Source organism: Anomalospiza imberbis, chromosome 8 (genome assembly GCF_031753505.1).
Source record: "Anomalospiza imberbis isolate Cuckoo-Finch-1a 21T00152 chromosome 8, ASM3175350v1, whole genome shotgun sequence".
NCBI lineage: Eukaryota > Metazoa > Chordata > Aves > Passeriformes > Viduidae > Anomalospiza > Anomalospiza imberbis.
Genome location: NC_089688.1, coordinates 30971133 through 30985808, shown reverse-complemented (window position 1 = coordinate 30985808; position 14676 = coordinate 30971133). Strand labels below are relative to the sequence as shown.

At 44.7% G+C, this 14676-nt stretch overlaps 1 long non-coding RNA gene across 1 annotated transcript; it reads left to right on the top strand.

Moving 5' to 3' along the window:
- Positions 1-3160: 3160 nt before the first annotated feature.
- On the top strand, positions 3161-4475 carry LOC137478381 (uncharacterized). Its single transcript, XR_011001536.1, has 3 exons — positions 3161-3441; positions 3538-3661; positions 3911-4475. It is a non-coding gene; the product is annotated as an uncharacterized lncRNA (long non-coding RNA).
- Positions 4476-14676: the final 10201 nt, after the last annotated feature.

Genomic DNA, 14676 nt, shown 5'->3' with positions numbered 1-14676 from the left:
TTCACCTTTATTGCAAAATTCTGAGTGAGCTTAGGAAGAAAATTTGAATACTTAAAATGTTAAAAATCAGGAAACAAGACAGCATTCAGAGAAATGCACACATCCTGCACTGAGCTGTGCTCTGTGCACAGAGCTGGCTGCACTGTGTGACCCAGGTGAGCTGCACTGACTCTGTAAAATGCTATTGGCTTTGAAAAGGCACAAAAGAAAGGGAGAGGTAGGAAAAAAAATGCAGAATCCCTTTATTTTAATCCACCTTCCAATGTTTGCCTTAGCTACAGAGTAATAACAAAAGAACAGTGTGTATTTATTAACTGAACACTAAAACTTGTATTTAAATGTCTATGGAAAGAAGAAAAGCCTAACACCTGTGCAACCAGTCAAGCTCTGTCTGTCCTCGTTGGCACTGGGATTTTCAGCTTTCCAAACTGCTTCCTGATAGGTTTTCAGCTCTTCCTGGGGCACAGGAGCTGAGTTTTTCCAGGGTATTCACCACCACCACCACTCCATGCACAGAAAGTGGCATTTCAGGTGGTCACAGCATGAGATGCTGGAAGGATTTCAGGGCTGTCAGTCACCCTGTGGGCCTCGGTCTTCCAAAAATGCAGCTGAAGCCATAGGTTAGCTTTTAAAGTGCTAATAAGGGTGGTGCTGTGGTGGTGGATACACCAGGAATCCCCAGCTGGAAGAGACTGAAGCTGTTCCTTCTGAACCAGTTTGTCAAAAAAGCCATAAATCAATAACTATTTACAGATTGACATGCTGGGGCAAATTCTGGATTTTATTTTGTCAATGCATTGGCACCAGTCTTCACCACTTGAGGGCAGAGGCCCCAGGGATTCCTAGCAGGGTTTTTAATTACTTTAATATATTCCCAGTTGATGACAGGCAACTGCAGCACACAACATATTGCTCTTCTATAGCTCCTCTGGCATTTTCTGGTGGTATTGTGTGGTTGGAGCTGGTGGAAAGGATTCAATTCCAAAACAAAATGTGAAAATACATTGAATATTAAAAAAAAAAAAAAACAAACCCAGACTTCCATGAAAATGTAGCTATCTCTTTATTTATTTGTTTTAAATAGCTCTTTCATGTGTTGGGACAAAGGGACATTGTATTAATCGTGAAGTGTGAAATGTTTTTCTTGTTTGCTTGGGACAACAACTGGGAATACATGGATTTGCCTATTCACGCTTTATTGTTATGACAACATTTTTTTCACAAAGTATTTCAAAGCCAGTGCTATGAAAGGAATAAAGCTGGCTATAAAGCTGGAGGAGTTTCAAGCTTTTGTTTTAAGCTTGTGTGTGTGAGCTTTGTCAAAATTGGGAGTCTTTCATCTGTGGTGTCTGCCTGATTCAAGGGTTCTTTTCTTGTTCAAATATCCTTTAGTAAAACCCATTTGACTGAAAGGCTGTGCAAACACGAGCTGGCTATGATAAGAGTTCTACATGAAATCTTTAACATGCTTTGTCAGCATGAGGTTTTCTCAGCTGTGGTGCCCTAGTAAATATTCCCCCCACCCACCTAAAATAAGTTCATTTTCTTGAAGTGCATTTCTCATTTATAATTGCTGTAATTTTGTGATGGATTTATGACAATAAGCCTTTATGCCTTAGGTGAAATGTTAATCCACTCTGGATTAGAAAAATAGTGCCTTATTTCAATAGTTACTTGAAAAACAGTGTCCTAGTCCAAGCTGTGCTACTAAAACAAGCAGCACCGGGACAGTCAGGTCCCAGCCATGCCTGAGTTTGCACTGGATCCATTTTCTGTGTTTCTCTCTCCTAAATGAGCTGTCTGTCAAGCTGTCTTTAGCACCACTAAAAGGCATCATAAGGAACCTCATCTTGTGACTTTGCTAGAGGAGGACATATAAATAGCTTAATCAAAGTCAAAACGCAAGATTTTTATTTCAAATGGGGCTGTCACATCATGGCATGGGCAGGAGCTGAGGACAGGAGGGTTCATCTAAACCCTGTCCCACCTCTCTAACATCCAAGAGAATTTGTGAAAAAAGAGCTGTTTGTTCTGTAAGAAACTGTTCGTATCATGCACCTCTATCTGGTTTGGTTCTGAAATGGGTTTATAGGAGGAACAAGGAGCAAAACTTGTCCTTGAAAAGCTCTTTGTTTCAGTGCTGTTCATTCCTGTGTTGCTGTTTTAAAGTCTGAGCTTTTCCAGCTCCTATCCATCCCCGCTCACCTTTGCTTTTCTTGGTAAAAGTCTACATTGGCACTCAGCTCTTAGACAGGAAAATGGAGACATTTTACCACATGCCTCTGCTAAACACAACTAATAACACCCTGGATATTTTCCACTCCACCCAAACTGCATAATTGCTCACCGTATGAAATGAAGTTGAATCTGTGTAATGATTTGATGAGTAATTTTAATCAGGGCTGTGAAGAAACTGCTCTCAGGTCTGGAAACGTAAGTGCTTCCTGTAGTAAACAAATCTTGTGGTTTTAGCATTTCACTTCATTTGGTTTTTCGGATGACAGAACATGTTCCTTCTCTTTCCCTACGGTCTCCAAGGCTTAGGAACAATTTTGTAGCCCAAGTTAATTTGTTCCTCCCTTAAACCAGTTAGAGGGGAGAGAGAAAATGTCATTCTCACCTTTTCCTTTGACAAGGAAAGTCTTGACCTTGACTTTTTTGCTTTCACCTGTCCTTCAGACAGCAAGAGTGTGATTCTGCTGTGATGGCCCTGACAATGAGCAGCTTCTTTGCAGGGTGGCCACTGGACCAGTGTGGAAGAGCACATGGGAAATGGGTGAGTGTGAGTGGATTTGACACATTTCAGCACATGGCAGTGGCTGCAGGCACCTGGAGCCAAATGGATCCTCCAAGGAAATCTCCTGACTTGTGGCAGGAGCGGCCAGGTTGAATTTGGTTTATAAACAATCTTTATTGCATGTCCTAAGCTCCTGGGTGCTTTCAAGGCTCCTAAATACACAAGATTTCCTCCAGTCTAATCTTTGAAAGCAGAAAGAAGCTGCAAAAGGAGTGGTAAAATTACTTTTTTTTAGTATTGTAGTGCACAAGGAGTTGTCTGTACTTGGGATGGAAGAGCCTGATCTGATTCTTGGGTTGTTCCAGACAATCTGTGGCTAAAAAGGCCAAGATACTTAGTTGTCCAGAGCAAGTGCAAAACAGAAATTCAAAACTGGACTTTTCGATTGCTATGTATGCTATCCACAGGCAAATTAAATATATCATAACTTTTGCAAGAATATATAAAGGAAGATAAATCCCTAGATTGGCTTGCTGTTTATTTATTACAGCAATCTTACACTTTCAAACTCCCCTTCCCTGCAGGCTCCTGTGTGCTGCCAGGCAATGGATCACTGTGGATGTATCGAGTATTTGTGTGAGCACCCAACACTGGTCACAAAGGCAACCCTTGGGAGCAGAATTCCTGAGAAAATGGAAATGCTTGTGAGTCAAGAATTCACATTTTAAAAAATGCCCTCCCATATTTCCATGTGATTCCTTAGTTTTATGAATTTTCCATGAATAATCTTGTTTCCCCAGAATGTTTCCAGCAAGAAAGCACAAACAGGGAAGTCGTGGTCATTTTAATATATATGTAAATAGGAGGACAGTGGTGTGATGCAGAGGATATTAATGTTGAGCAGTGCTCCACCATTTACTATTGGTAAGCACCATTTCACACTGCAGTTGGAAGTTTAAAGTAATGGTCCCATGAGCTACCCTGTCTCCCTCTTTTATTAAATTCTTTGTCATGGATTTGTCCTTTGCCAAACACATCACCTGCTCTTTCAAAACTGAGAATCTCCAGATGTTAATTTTTTACTAAAGCAGATTCAATGTTCCCCCTGAAAAATACCATGGCAAACAAAAGATGCATGCTGTTACAGAAATGATAGGCTTCTTTTTTTGGCAGGTATTCAGCAGGCTGAGAGTGCAGGGAGTGCCTGCTGAAGTTCACAGTTCCTGAAGTACAAGAAATGTCTTTTAATTCCACTCTGCAGAGAACAGGGATGTGCAGCTTTTGCTGCTCAGGCTCTACCCTGATGAGGGCAATAGGTGAGAAACTGTCCTACCCCTCTCTACAGACAGTTCTAGAAAATATTGCATTAATTTTCCTCAAGTCTTAAGTGTATCTCAGCCTTAATTTGTTATGAAAACTTTAAAGGACTTCAACTTAAAGCACTTCTCTGTAGCAATCATTGTCCCCATTTGTGCAGCCTCTGCCACGTGGTGATGACCTGGCTGTTGCATCTCCCTCCATTTGGGAGGAAGAATCCCACTGCTCCTCCTTTACAGAGAAGACCTGAATAGCAGAATTAAATGCCTTGTGCAGTGTCTCAGTGGGGCAGAGATGAATTTTGAACTTTGATCTTACCAGACCTTCACCAGCATCACAATTCCTTTCCCTTGCTCCAAAGGTTTCAGCTCAATAAGCCCAAATGGGCAGCATCCCCCTGAGAGTGTGCAGTTGCTTCTGCTTGGCCCAGGAAATGCTCCTGCCTGGTTGGGGAAGGTTTCCCAAAGGATTGCTGCCCACTCAGTGCTGGGTAGGGATTCTATGTCTCATCCAAAGCACTTGTCAAATGCTCACCATAAGAACTTGGGATATGGAGATTTCAAAAAGAGTGATTGGTCTGAAAGGGAGCCCGAGGCATGAATGCTGCCAAGGTGAGTTATGTGTACAACATGTATTTAACACAAGTGTAAAATATTGATTTTCTGTGGCCTGGGTGATTTCACAAATCATTATGGCACTATGTTTTGCTCCCTAAGCTATTTAAGGAGATACTGCATATCCATGTAAAAAAACCTTGTAGCTCAGCCTCTCCTTGTCCTTCACTGCAGAAACACACGTGAGCTGTATCCACCTCCTCTCACAAGCATTGTCCAATGCTGCCCTTCCCTGGGTGTTAACCTGATTTATTTGCTGCTCCTTGAAAGTCTGGTTTCTTCATTCAGCCTATGTCTTTTATCACCAGCCTTCTCCTTGGCTCTGTTGATAACGCAGTTACAGCAAAACAGAGGATTTGGTAATATTTTAATATATTGAGTTTTCAAGCATTAAATACCTCAGCTTCTATTTCCTGCAGACAGAGCAGGTTTTGATTCTGGCTGCACTGAGGGGTTTTAGGTTTGGTGAAGATTTGGGATGGACATGAACTGAACCCTTTTATTTTCTTTTCCTTTCTAAGTAACCTTCAGAGCCAGTCTGGCTGGAGGACGTAAGTCTGGCTGCTTCCTTTCTGTGCAGAGACAGTGGATCAACACCTGTGACACACAGCTAGGGATGGATTCCACATATTGCAGCACTCACTCCCCTGCCGACGCGGGGACAGAACAGATTGTCAGCTTCTGCTGCAGCCATCTAATAACCCACCATCTGTTTTCCATTTTTAGTTTAGACACGTGCAATAGACCTGAATCAAAACCGTGGTTCCAGACCCTGTGAGGATTGCTAGAAATTCTTCTGAGTTTAATAATTAAATAAATAACAACAACAACAAAAATAAAATGTTTAATCTCCCAGCAGAAATCCACAGAGCTGTGCACGTGCCTGCAGACTCATTACCTCATTCACTCCAGCCCCCGCGCTGTCAGGGCTTGTTCCTTGTCACATCTCAAGTCTCTACCAAAATTTCTGCAGGGCAGGGACTGTGTATGTTTGCCTGGTCATGTATCTATGGGAATAACGTGAAGTACTAATGGTATTAACAGCAAGTGTGAAAGGCAATTTGGAAACCGGAGTTAATTTTGAAATTTGGCTCTTCAGCTCACCGTGAGTAACCAGGGAGAAAGCAGGGAGAAAGAAGAAACCTGTCATTAAATGTAATTAAAATTAGGATTTGAAATGAGCATTGTCATCCAAATCATAATGGCAATCGAGGAAATGGCCAGTGAAATCATCAGCCGTGGGCCAGCTCAGTGCCACCTCAATGTGGCCACCAGGACACTTCCTTCCTTTTGGGCTACAAGCAAAGGTGATGTGACCACGTGGGCATGGCACAGGCCCAGCGAGGGATGTGGCACAGGGCTTGGGCACAGAAGGAGGAGAGGCTGTGCTGGGCTGCAGCACTGTCTTTGGAGCCTGGTTTGGGATAAATCCATCCTGCCAGGGGGAAGCAGTGACTCAGAGGGACCACTCCTGATTCCTGCCCTGATGTGGTTCTCTCCCCACAGCCTCAGTCATCGCCTTCTCCTCTCCAGTTCTGATGATGCATTCCCAGCCTGCTGGCAGCCCAGGAGAGGTGTCTACCTGGAAAAGTGAAGGAGCATTGCTATAAGAGAATAATATTATCAAAATGCAGGATCTGAGTGTGAGGCTTTCCAGGGACTGTCTCAAGCTCCTGAGGATTGAAGAGTCATCAGGGTTAAACTCTAAAAAGGAGCTAGTTCCCAAAAGACCTCGGCCTTTGTCTGAAGTGGTGATGTCAACAGGAGTAAGAGAAAAGGGAAAAGTCTCTTCTGCTGGTATTTGTCACTTGGAGACAAAAATGACTGCCCATGGCAGGGGTCTGGAACTGGATGGGCTTTAACTTCCAGTTCAAACCACTCTGGTTCTATGAATACCTGAGGACTTCATTGGCCATGTCAGAGGGCTGGAAAGCATTTTTGGAGTGAGCAGGTGAATCTCTCCACAGGGAGGGCAGTGACTGGGCCAGTCCTTTGCTCCCCAAACATTAGGAATTTCCTGACTGTGCTGGGTCAATGGCACCCAGCTTTCCTTGTTCTGCTTCAAGTCTGTGGAGCCAAATGCTTCCTTGGGATTTTCAGCAGCATCTCAGACAGTCCTCAGTAATGGAGCAGACCTTGCAGAGGACATTGTCCCCTACATGGCTGCAGGGACCTCTGCCAGGTGCTCCCAATCTCCTTGGGAGAGCACACAGGGCAGCAGCCCTATTCCCATGGAGCCAGGTTACAGGGCTGAAGCAGAGCTGGATTTCTGCAGTGGAGGCTGCTGGTGGGAGAAGTCTGGCAGAGCTGCATGGCTGGCTGCTGGCAAAGGGATGAGAGAAGTTTCCTCTCCTTTTGGCAGAATGAATAGTTTGATCTGGTTTGGTTTCCCCTGACGTGGTGAACAAGCTGACAGCGCTGGTGAATGCCAGCAGAGGAGGGGACAGGAGCAGCAGAGCTGCTGAGAGTCACAAGAATATTATGTGTGACTGGGGCAGGCTTCCCTCTAGGTCTTGCTTATGTTTTAACATCTGGATGTGGCCTTGGAGTTGGTTAGAGAGAGCTTCTACCTACCTCCAGCCCTGCCCATGAGACAATATCTGAGCTGCTGAGCTAAGGAACCATTGCCATTCCAGAGCCTCTGGTGTTATCCCTTCCCAAGAAAACAAGCATGTGGCTCTCTGCAGGGTGAGAGAAGATTTGGGCACTGCATTCAGGCCTGGACCTCTGGATGGAAAGACTGAGCTCTGCACAGCTCAGAGCAAAGCTCCTCACAGCTCTCTGCCCAGAAGCTGAGACTCCTCTGCCAACCTTCAGCTCTGCCCAGCCTTCCCAGGATGTTGTCCAAAGCCATCCCGATTTCTGCTCCCCACTGCAAGGAGCTCAGAATCAGGATTAGGGTAGGTGGGTGTTGTCCTGGCCCAGTTTTGGAAAGGCTGGTTAACAGGAGGTCAGCACTGAAAATACCTGCTATGGACATGACCCTGCAGAGCTCATCCAATGTGAAGGAAAATTTTTGTCTGAGTCTCCCAAGCCAGGAAGAAAAAGTGACTTTATAATTAAAAAAAAAAAAAAAGTTTAAAGTTTCAGCTTCTGCCTGACTGTTACAAGCTTCCTGTTATTTGCTGCATCATTGTTCATCCTCGCTGGGGAGGGACAGGGAGGGCAGCCCTGCTGTTTAATCACTTGCCTTCACTGCTCACTTGTGGTTAATCCTTGCTCCTCAGCACAGCAAGTGGAATGCAGTAGTGCTGCTTTGCATTACCGCCCTGGAGCTGAGAACCAGGCCAATATCATCAAAATTCAAGGCATTCCTTTCCCAAACCCACTTTACATGGAAAAGTACCCTTAACTCTCCCTAGCCCCGAATACCAGGCTTGAGGGCCTCTTTACCTGCCAATGATGCTGGGCAAGCTTTCAGCCCAGATAAATCACAGGCAGCTGGGGAATGGGTGGAGGCTCTCGTTTCACCACTTGAAAGGCAACTTTTAAAAGTTGGTTGGAATTCAGCCTTTAATTTTGCACCCACAGATTTGAGCCTGTAATCAGATGTGAGCTGGGATCTGCAGATCTCATCTGCTGCAGCACCAACACCAACTCTTGCTCACTGCCTGCCTAATCCAAGAGAACAGTTAGGTAATTAAAGGTCTGGATGTGTTTAGCTTTTCCCACCGCTGAATATGGGCAGAGCATTAAAAGGCTTTGGGTCCTCTGCACACATCCTGGGTGAGCAGATTCCTGTCCTCCTTATCATCTCTAAGTGCTCCCTTAGCTTTCTCATTTATCGCAGACTGCTTTCCTAAATTAAGTGCTCTGATATGCTTCTCCAAATGAAATTATTATTACTCTTATTGTTGTTATTATCATTATACAAAACCCCTAAGCCCACACACTTCCAAAAATGAGACTTCATCTAGTGAGGATTCTTTAAAATATATTTATTTCATTTTCCAAATCCAAACTTCAGGAAAATTTTGTATGCAGCATCCATGGCTCGGGGCTGTGCCTGTGGGCAGCCAGAGCCTCAACATTGCTTCCAGGGGAATATTGCTCCACACAACCCAGCAGAAAATTGCTATTTTTACTGGCATTTGTGCTGCAGCAGAATTTGGAAGAGGGCATGGAGGAGCTTTATGGCATGGTCTGCTTGCTCTTGTTGTCACTGGTAAAAACAAACAGATAAATTTTAAAACTGCAGTCCCTGTTCTCTGCATAATAATGGGGGAAATGGTGCTTTGGTCTGCTGCATTACCTGAAATGTCACTGCACATCTGGAAAAAAAAGTCAGGGAAGTAAAATGAAAAAACAAAATATGATTTTTTTTTCATTCCTTTCCTAAATGTATGTAGTAAGTATGGAAGGAGAAGGTATATTTTTGCTGGGATACTCCTTGAAGAAATCACTGATATTTGTGTTTGCTGCTGGATCCCATCATATCAGATCTACTTCATTCACAGAATGATGGATTTAACTCACAGGACGACGTGCAATGGAGCAAAATGATTGGTCTTACTTTGAAGTACATGACTCTCACAGGTGCTCTTATTTTATTAAGAAAAAATTAAGTCTCTGCACAGAAGCAACTGATGCTTCATCAGGCTTTGGATGTGCTCTCCCCTGTCCTGTGGGACTGTGATCCCAGTGATCTGACTGATTCCCAGCTGGAAGTGAATGTTTTCTGGGAGTGATCCCAATGCCCAAACACACCAACCATGGCTGGGGGCAGGTGACTTCCCCAGAGAAGCCAACCCATGCCAGGAAAGCATCACTTGCAATCAGGCACGGGAGGGAAGATGCATTTTGCTCTGGGGCTGTGCTCTCAGCAGCAGTTTTCAGTCTGGATCATGATTAATGCTGTGTCCAGTCTAAAAATTTAGATTTTTTTTTTTCATATAATTGGCATTGAGCTTGTTTTTTTAAAAAATTTTTGTTTCCTGACTCATTTGAATGTATCAGACGAAGTCTTTTTCCTCTCCTGGAAAAACTCTGTAAGTGTCTTATCATGATTCCATCTTGGTGTGCTTCTGGTTCTCCTCTCCATCTTCCCCTTCGTTCTGGAGCCTGCACCATGCGTACATTTGACATGATCACATTTGTATTTCTATGTCTTGAGATTCATTTTCTTCTTTCCATCCTTTTGCTTTCATTACCTTGCCTTGTTGCAATTTAGATTGTAAAACCTGTGGGGCAGAAGTTTTCCTCCTACAAAAACACATCCAGGGTGATGAGCAAACCACGGCGCAGAAGGCACATTGTGTGTTTTCATGGGCTGCTGGGGTGTTCACAGGGAAAAGCTCTTTATTGCAGATGAATGCAGAGCACGGAAATGGAGTGGAATTTGTATTTCATAGAATCATTTAGCTTGGAAAAGGCCTTGTCAAATGCCATGTAATATGTATTCCACATCTGCTGGCCTGAACCACTAAGCAATGTTGCTGGAGGGCTGTTACCTCTCCCAGCAGTGGCTGTGGTGGGGGGTTTGTGAGGCTGTGCAGGCTCCCTCAAGATGCAAGACCCTGTCTTAGGAATATCCTGTTTTATTATTTATTTAAAGGATGTTTTCATTCATGACACTGCAATTTCTAACCCAGCATGGTGAGACCATAAAATAATAGCGGGTCTGTTTGGGAGGACGTGTTTTATTTGGCACATTTTGGGGAAGAGCAGTACAAAGGAAGAAAAAAAGGCTGCAGTGAGCTGGGCTCTCTGTCCATTGGTAACCACTCACCACAAATAACTGCTTGCTGCTGCCCACACGTGATATTTTAGGGCCTGAGCTCTTAAAAAGAAGCTCTTAAACATCAGCAATATTTACTGCCGTGCAGCCTCCTGGCCACACATAATGACTGCAGTGTTTTTTTTATGAAAATGAAACTCATCACATTCTGGGCTTTGCTTTAAGACCTCACATCAATCACTCAACCCCAAGCCGTGCCTCACACCTTTCCAATTCCCAGAGTCTTGCTCTTTCCGTTACGTTGCTCTTAATGTCTCTTTTTTCTGCCTTCCTCCTTGCTGCCGGCTCCTTGAGGAAATATCCTCTTTCCAAAGCTGTTTGCTGAACAGTCCTCCTACTGATCTTGAGGAGAGAGGAAAACCTGATCAGGTCCATAAGGCAAATGCAATTAGAGCACAGTTCTTGACTGTTACAATAGAAACAAACATAAGTAGTACAAAGATCAAGCAGCACCTAAGGCAAATAAAGGGAAAAATATTTTTGCTCACCACAAAATGAATGGTAGGACTCACTTCCACAGGATATTGTGAAGGGCAGAAATAGAAATTATTTTTTTAAATTAACTAAGAAAATGAATGACGGCTGGATTCATCACTTGTTATGAAATGCAATGACTCAGGTGAAAAAAGCTGCTGAGAAAGCTCCCAGGCAGTTGGTAGGAGCAGGGAGGACCAGGAATCCACTGCTGGTCCAGTGGGATGTGGGATGGATCTGACTCAGCCACTCTTACGTGCTTTTCAATCGTGCCACCTGTCAGGAATAAAACAATTACAAAACATAATTACAAACTGCTATAGACTGCATAAATGCAGCTAATTCAAGGTATGGATTTGCCTTACTGATGAGATGACCCAGTTCTTCAACCTTTTCATCTCTCAGTTTCTTCCTTTCTGCCTAATACTATCTTTCTCCTGCTCTGGTAGTGGGAAGTTTTGTTTTGCTGGTCTTCAGGGCTGTGCCTGTGGCTTTCTGTCTGTAAAGCTGTCCCATGCAATTAAAAGTAAAGCAGTTTATTCATTTGCTTTTGTTTTCTCCCATTCCTTGACAAACCCAAATCCTCTGGCTCTCCCTTGCCCATTAGTCTCCTTCTCTCTACATAGTGGAGAATAAACACTGCAGAAAACCTTTCCCCCAAGCAGGAAAGGTTGGTAGGACATTTCCAGAGTGCTTGGTCCCTTATCACAGACCCTCGTGGTGAAACTGGGGCTCAACCAGCACCGAGGCCACTGCTGAGCGGCCACTGTCTGGAAACTCTTCCCACCACTCTGTTTTAATTTGAGCCCCCCACCCCCTGGTTGTTTTGAATTAGGATTTTGTCCTGAGATCACTGAATTACATAATGTGACGTGAGAATTTATATAATATATACAGCAAACGAAGCCCAGCACTGCTGGCTGGCTGAGCATCACTTTATCTCTTGTGCCTGGGGGAGTGCAGGGTGCAGGCAGCTGAATTTCTTACACTGAGACAGCACCTTCCTCTCTAAGGTTATGATATCATGGAGGAAATGCAAGAAAAGCCACGGCTTCAGCAACCTCCGTTATCTTGTCCCTCCCCATCGAGCTGCTGGTGCACACAGACACTGCTGAGCTTTGTTGGGTGCCCTGCTGGGCAGCAGGACAATGCCCAGTGCCACGAGTCACCAGCTGTCCCACAGCCAATGCACCCACAGTAAACAAGCAGGGACAATGGGGACTCTGCAGAGGGGCCGTGGGTTTGTACCAGGGCTGGTGACTGTACCTGAAGTGACAAAGGGACAATTCAGCCCTTTGGGACGGCGGCACGGCGCAGAGAGGATCAGTGAGGAGAGATTAGCAAGGCTTGGCCTGTGCAGGCTGGCACATGATAACATTATTGGTTCTGTCATTTGATGCTGGGTGAAGAATGCAGGAAAAAAGTGCTTTTAGCCAGCCAAGTTAGCATGTGATTGGTAAGGTTATTGGTATGATTATTGGTATGGTTGGTAAGGTTCTTTTATGGCATTTTCTGCTCTGCTCCCTTTTTCTGTCCCCTGTCCTCTGGTGGAAGACCACTCTACTCCTTTCATCTGCCGATATTCCTGGTTATCAGGCAGCACCAGGATGGTGGAATTCCTACCACACCAGCACCAGTGCTGGCCCAGGTAACAACTGGCAATTGCCCAGGCATCGATACACCCTGAAAAAATTCGGGGTGGCTCATCTTGGGCAGGCTTTGAAAGTATCAAAAACTGAATGCCTGGCCTAAAGCATCCAGGATGGAGGAAAGGTAACTCACACCTGTATAAAAAATGGTCTGGTGAGGGTTGATACTCTGAGGAACCGGATAGCTCTGCACAGCACACGGTGAGAAACCCAGCAATAGGCACCTGGACTTGAAGATGTTGGTTTGTGCTCTCCGTGACACACTTTGTAAAACCAAAATCTGAGTGTAAATAGTAGCAGATAAAGAATTTTTTTTTAATGGCCTGTTGCCATGAAGAAATGGAGCTGAGCAAGCAAACAAGCAAAGGCAGCTGAGAGAATGAAGGTCCCATTACTCACAGTGCATTTGTTTACTTTCTTTGGCATGAGACGCAGGTGTGAGCTCTGTCTTTGTTTCTTGCTGCAGGCTGGAAGGAAGCCTGCCTGCTCCTCGCCATGCAGGTAGCATAGCTCTGGTACCAAAGAATATTCTTTAGCCACCTCTTTAATGAAGGCACAAATGCCTTTTGGAAAAAAAGAAGTCCAAGGACCAGCTAAAGTTGAATAAATAAAACCTGCAAACTGTTTCACGCAAGGCTCTAAGGATGGTTTTCATTTATTCACCTCAGCTCCCCCTGAAATAACCTAAACTGAATGTTCATGGATTACTCTCCCCAGTTTTGCTTCCTGGCCTAGATCTTTGCACATTTTCACCTCTCAGGTGTTGCAAATCCCCACAGACTCCCCCTGAGTGCAGACTCTGTACATGCTCTCTTCTTGGTTCTGTTAGTCTTTTGTATTTTAAACACTGTAAGGATTTTTTTTCATATGCACTTTTTGATTTTAGACCCTTTTAGTACAAGTTTAACGGAATCACAGAGAATTTGGGAGAGGGCAAAGTGTAAGAGCAGTTGTGAGGATGGCTGAGTGAGCCCAGGTCGGAGCTGCTGGATACAGAGCAACAGTTTTTGGAGAATAGTGGCCACATCCAGCCTTAGGAAAGGGAGTTAAGTTTTCGAGACTAAATGAGCTGTGGAGAAGCCTCTCCTGGAGCTCCAGGTGGAGGAGGTGTATGTGCAGGAGCAGGAGGCAGGCACCCAGGCCAGCTGAACGCCTTTCCTGTGCAATGGATAACAGGGAGAAAAGCAGCACCTGGAGAAAGCAACCTGGGTGGACTGACAGCATTGTCTTGTGTGTGAGGCTGGAGAGCAGGGAGAGGAAGCAGCTGCTCTGTGGATGCTCCGTGTATTTGGCTAATGATGGTAATAAAACAGGATTAGCTGCTAGCCCTGGATTGATGGCCGTGGCAATTGCCAGACGCTCTGCTTCCTTTCTGTGAGCAAAGGAAGGTGGCTGCATGTGGGAATTACTTTTAAAAGCTCATTAGCTGGGTGTTAAGTCTCATCAAACAGTTAACATTTCAAACGAGTACAACCTGGGTATAATTGCAGCCTCTCTAAATTTGTTTGCCCCATTAATACCTGCCACTATCAATTATTTAATTCCTCCTCAGCTGTTTGAATGCTCGTTTCAAACTGAGCCTTACATGGATTTATTTGTTTGTTTCTGACCAGAAGATAGCAGGAGCTTTTTAAACCAGAAGATGTGTTTTCTGCTCCATGAGCCCTGTAATCTGAAGGTAAGAGATTAAGTGGGAGACAATGAGGATGGTGAGCTTTGGTTTCATGCTGCAAAATCCAGGGGAAATTTCTAGGCAGAGAGCAAGCCCAGGTTTGAGAAGACTGGGATTTGGAGGACCTGGTTTGAGTCTCCCAGATGTGCCAAGGAGTTCCCACCAAAGCAAATGGAGCCTGAGTCATGCAGGAGACTACAGCTCGTGTTTATTCCAGCAACAGGAGAACCATGGCAGCAGGAAAACAAACTCTGGGACAGAGGACAGATAAATGAGACATTCCTGGGCAGAGGGAGTGAGTTCCACAGGGATGCCAGAGGGGAGAGAGGGTCCCCTGCCCTGGAGCACTGGGGGAGTGTAAGAGGGGTGAATTGTCCCTGCCAGGCTGATAAGGAGAATAATAACCAGGAAAAATCTTGGTAGTGCTGACCCAAACATTTTTGCCATTTCTGACCCCGGAATGTTTGCTTTTATTG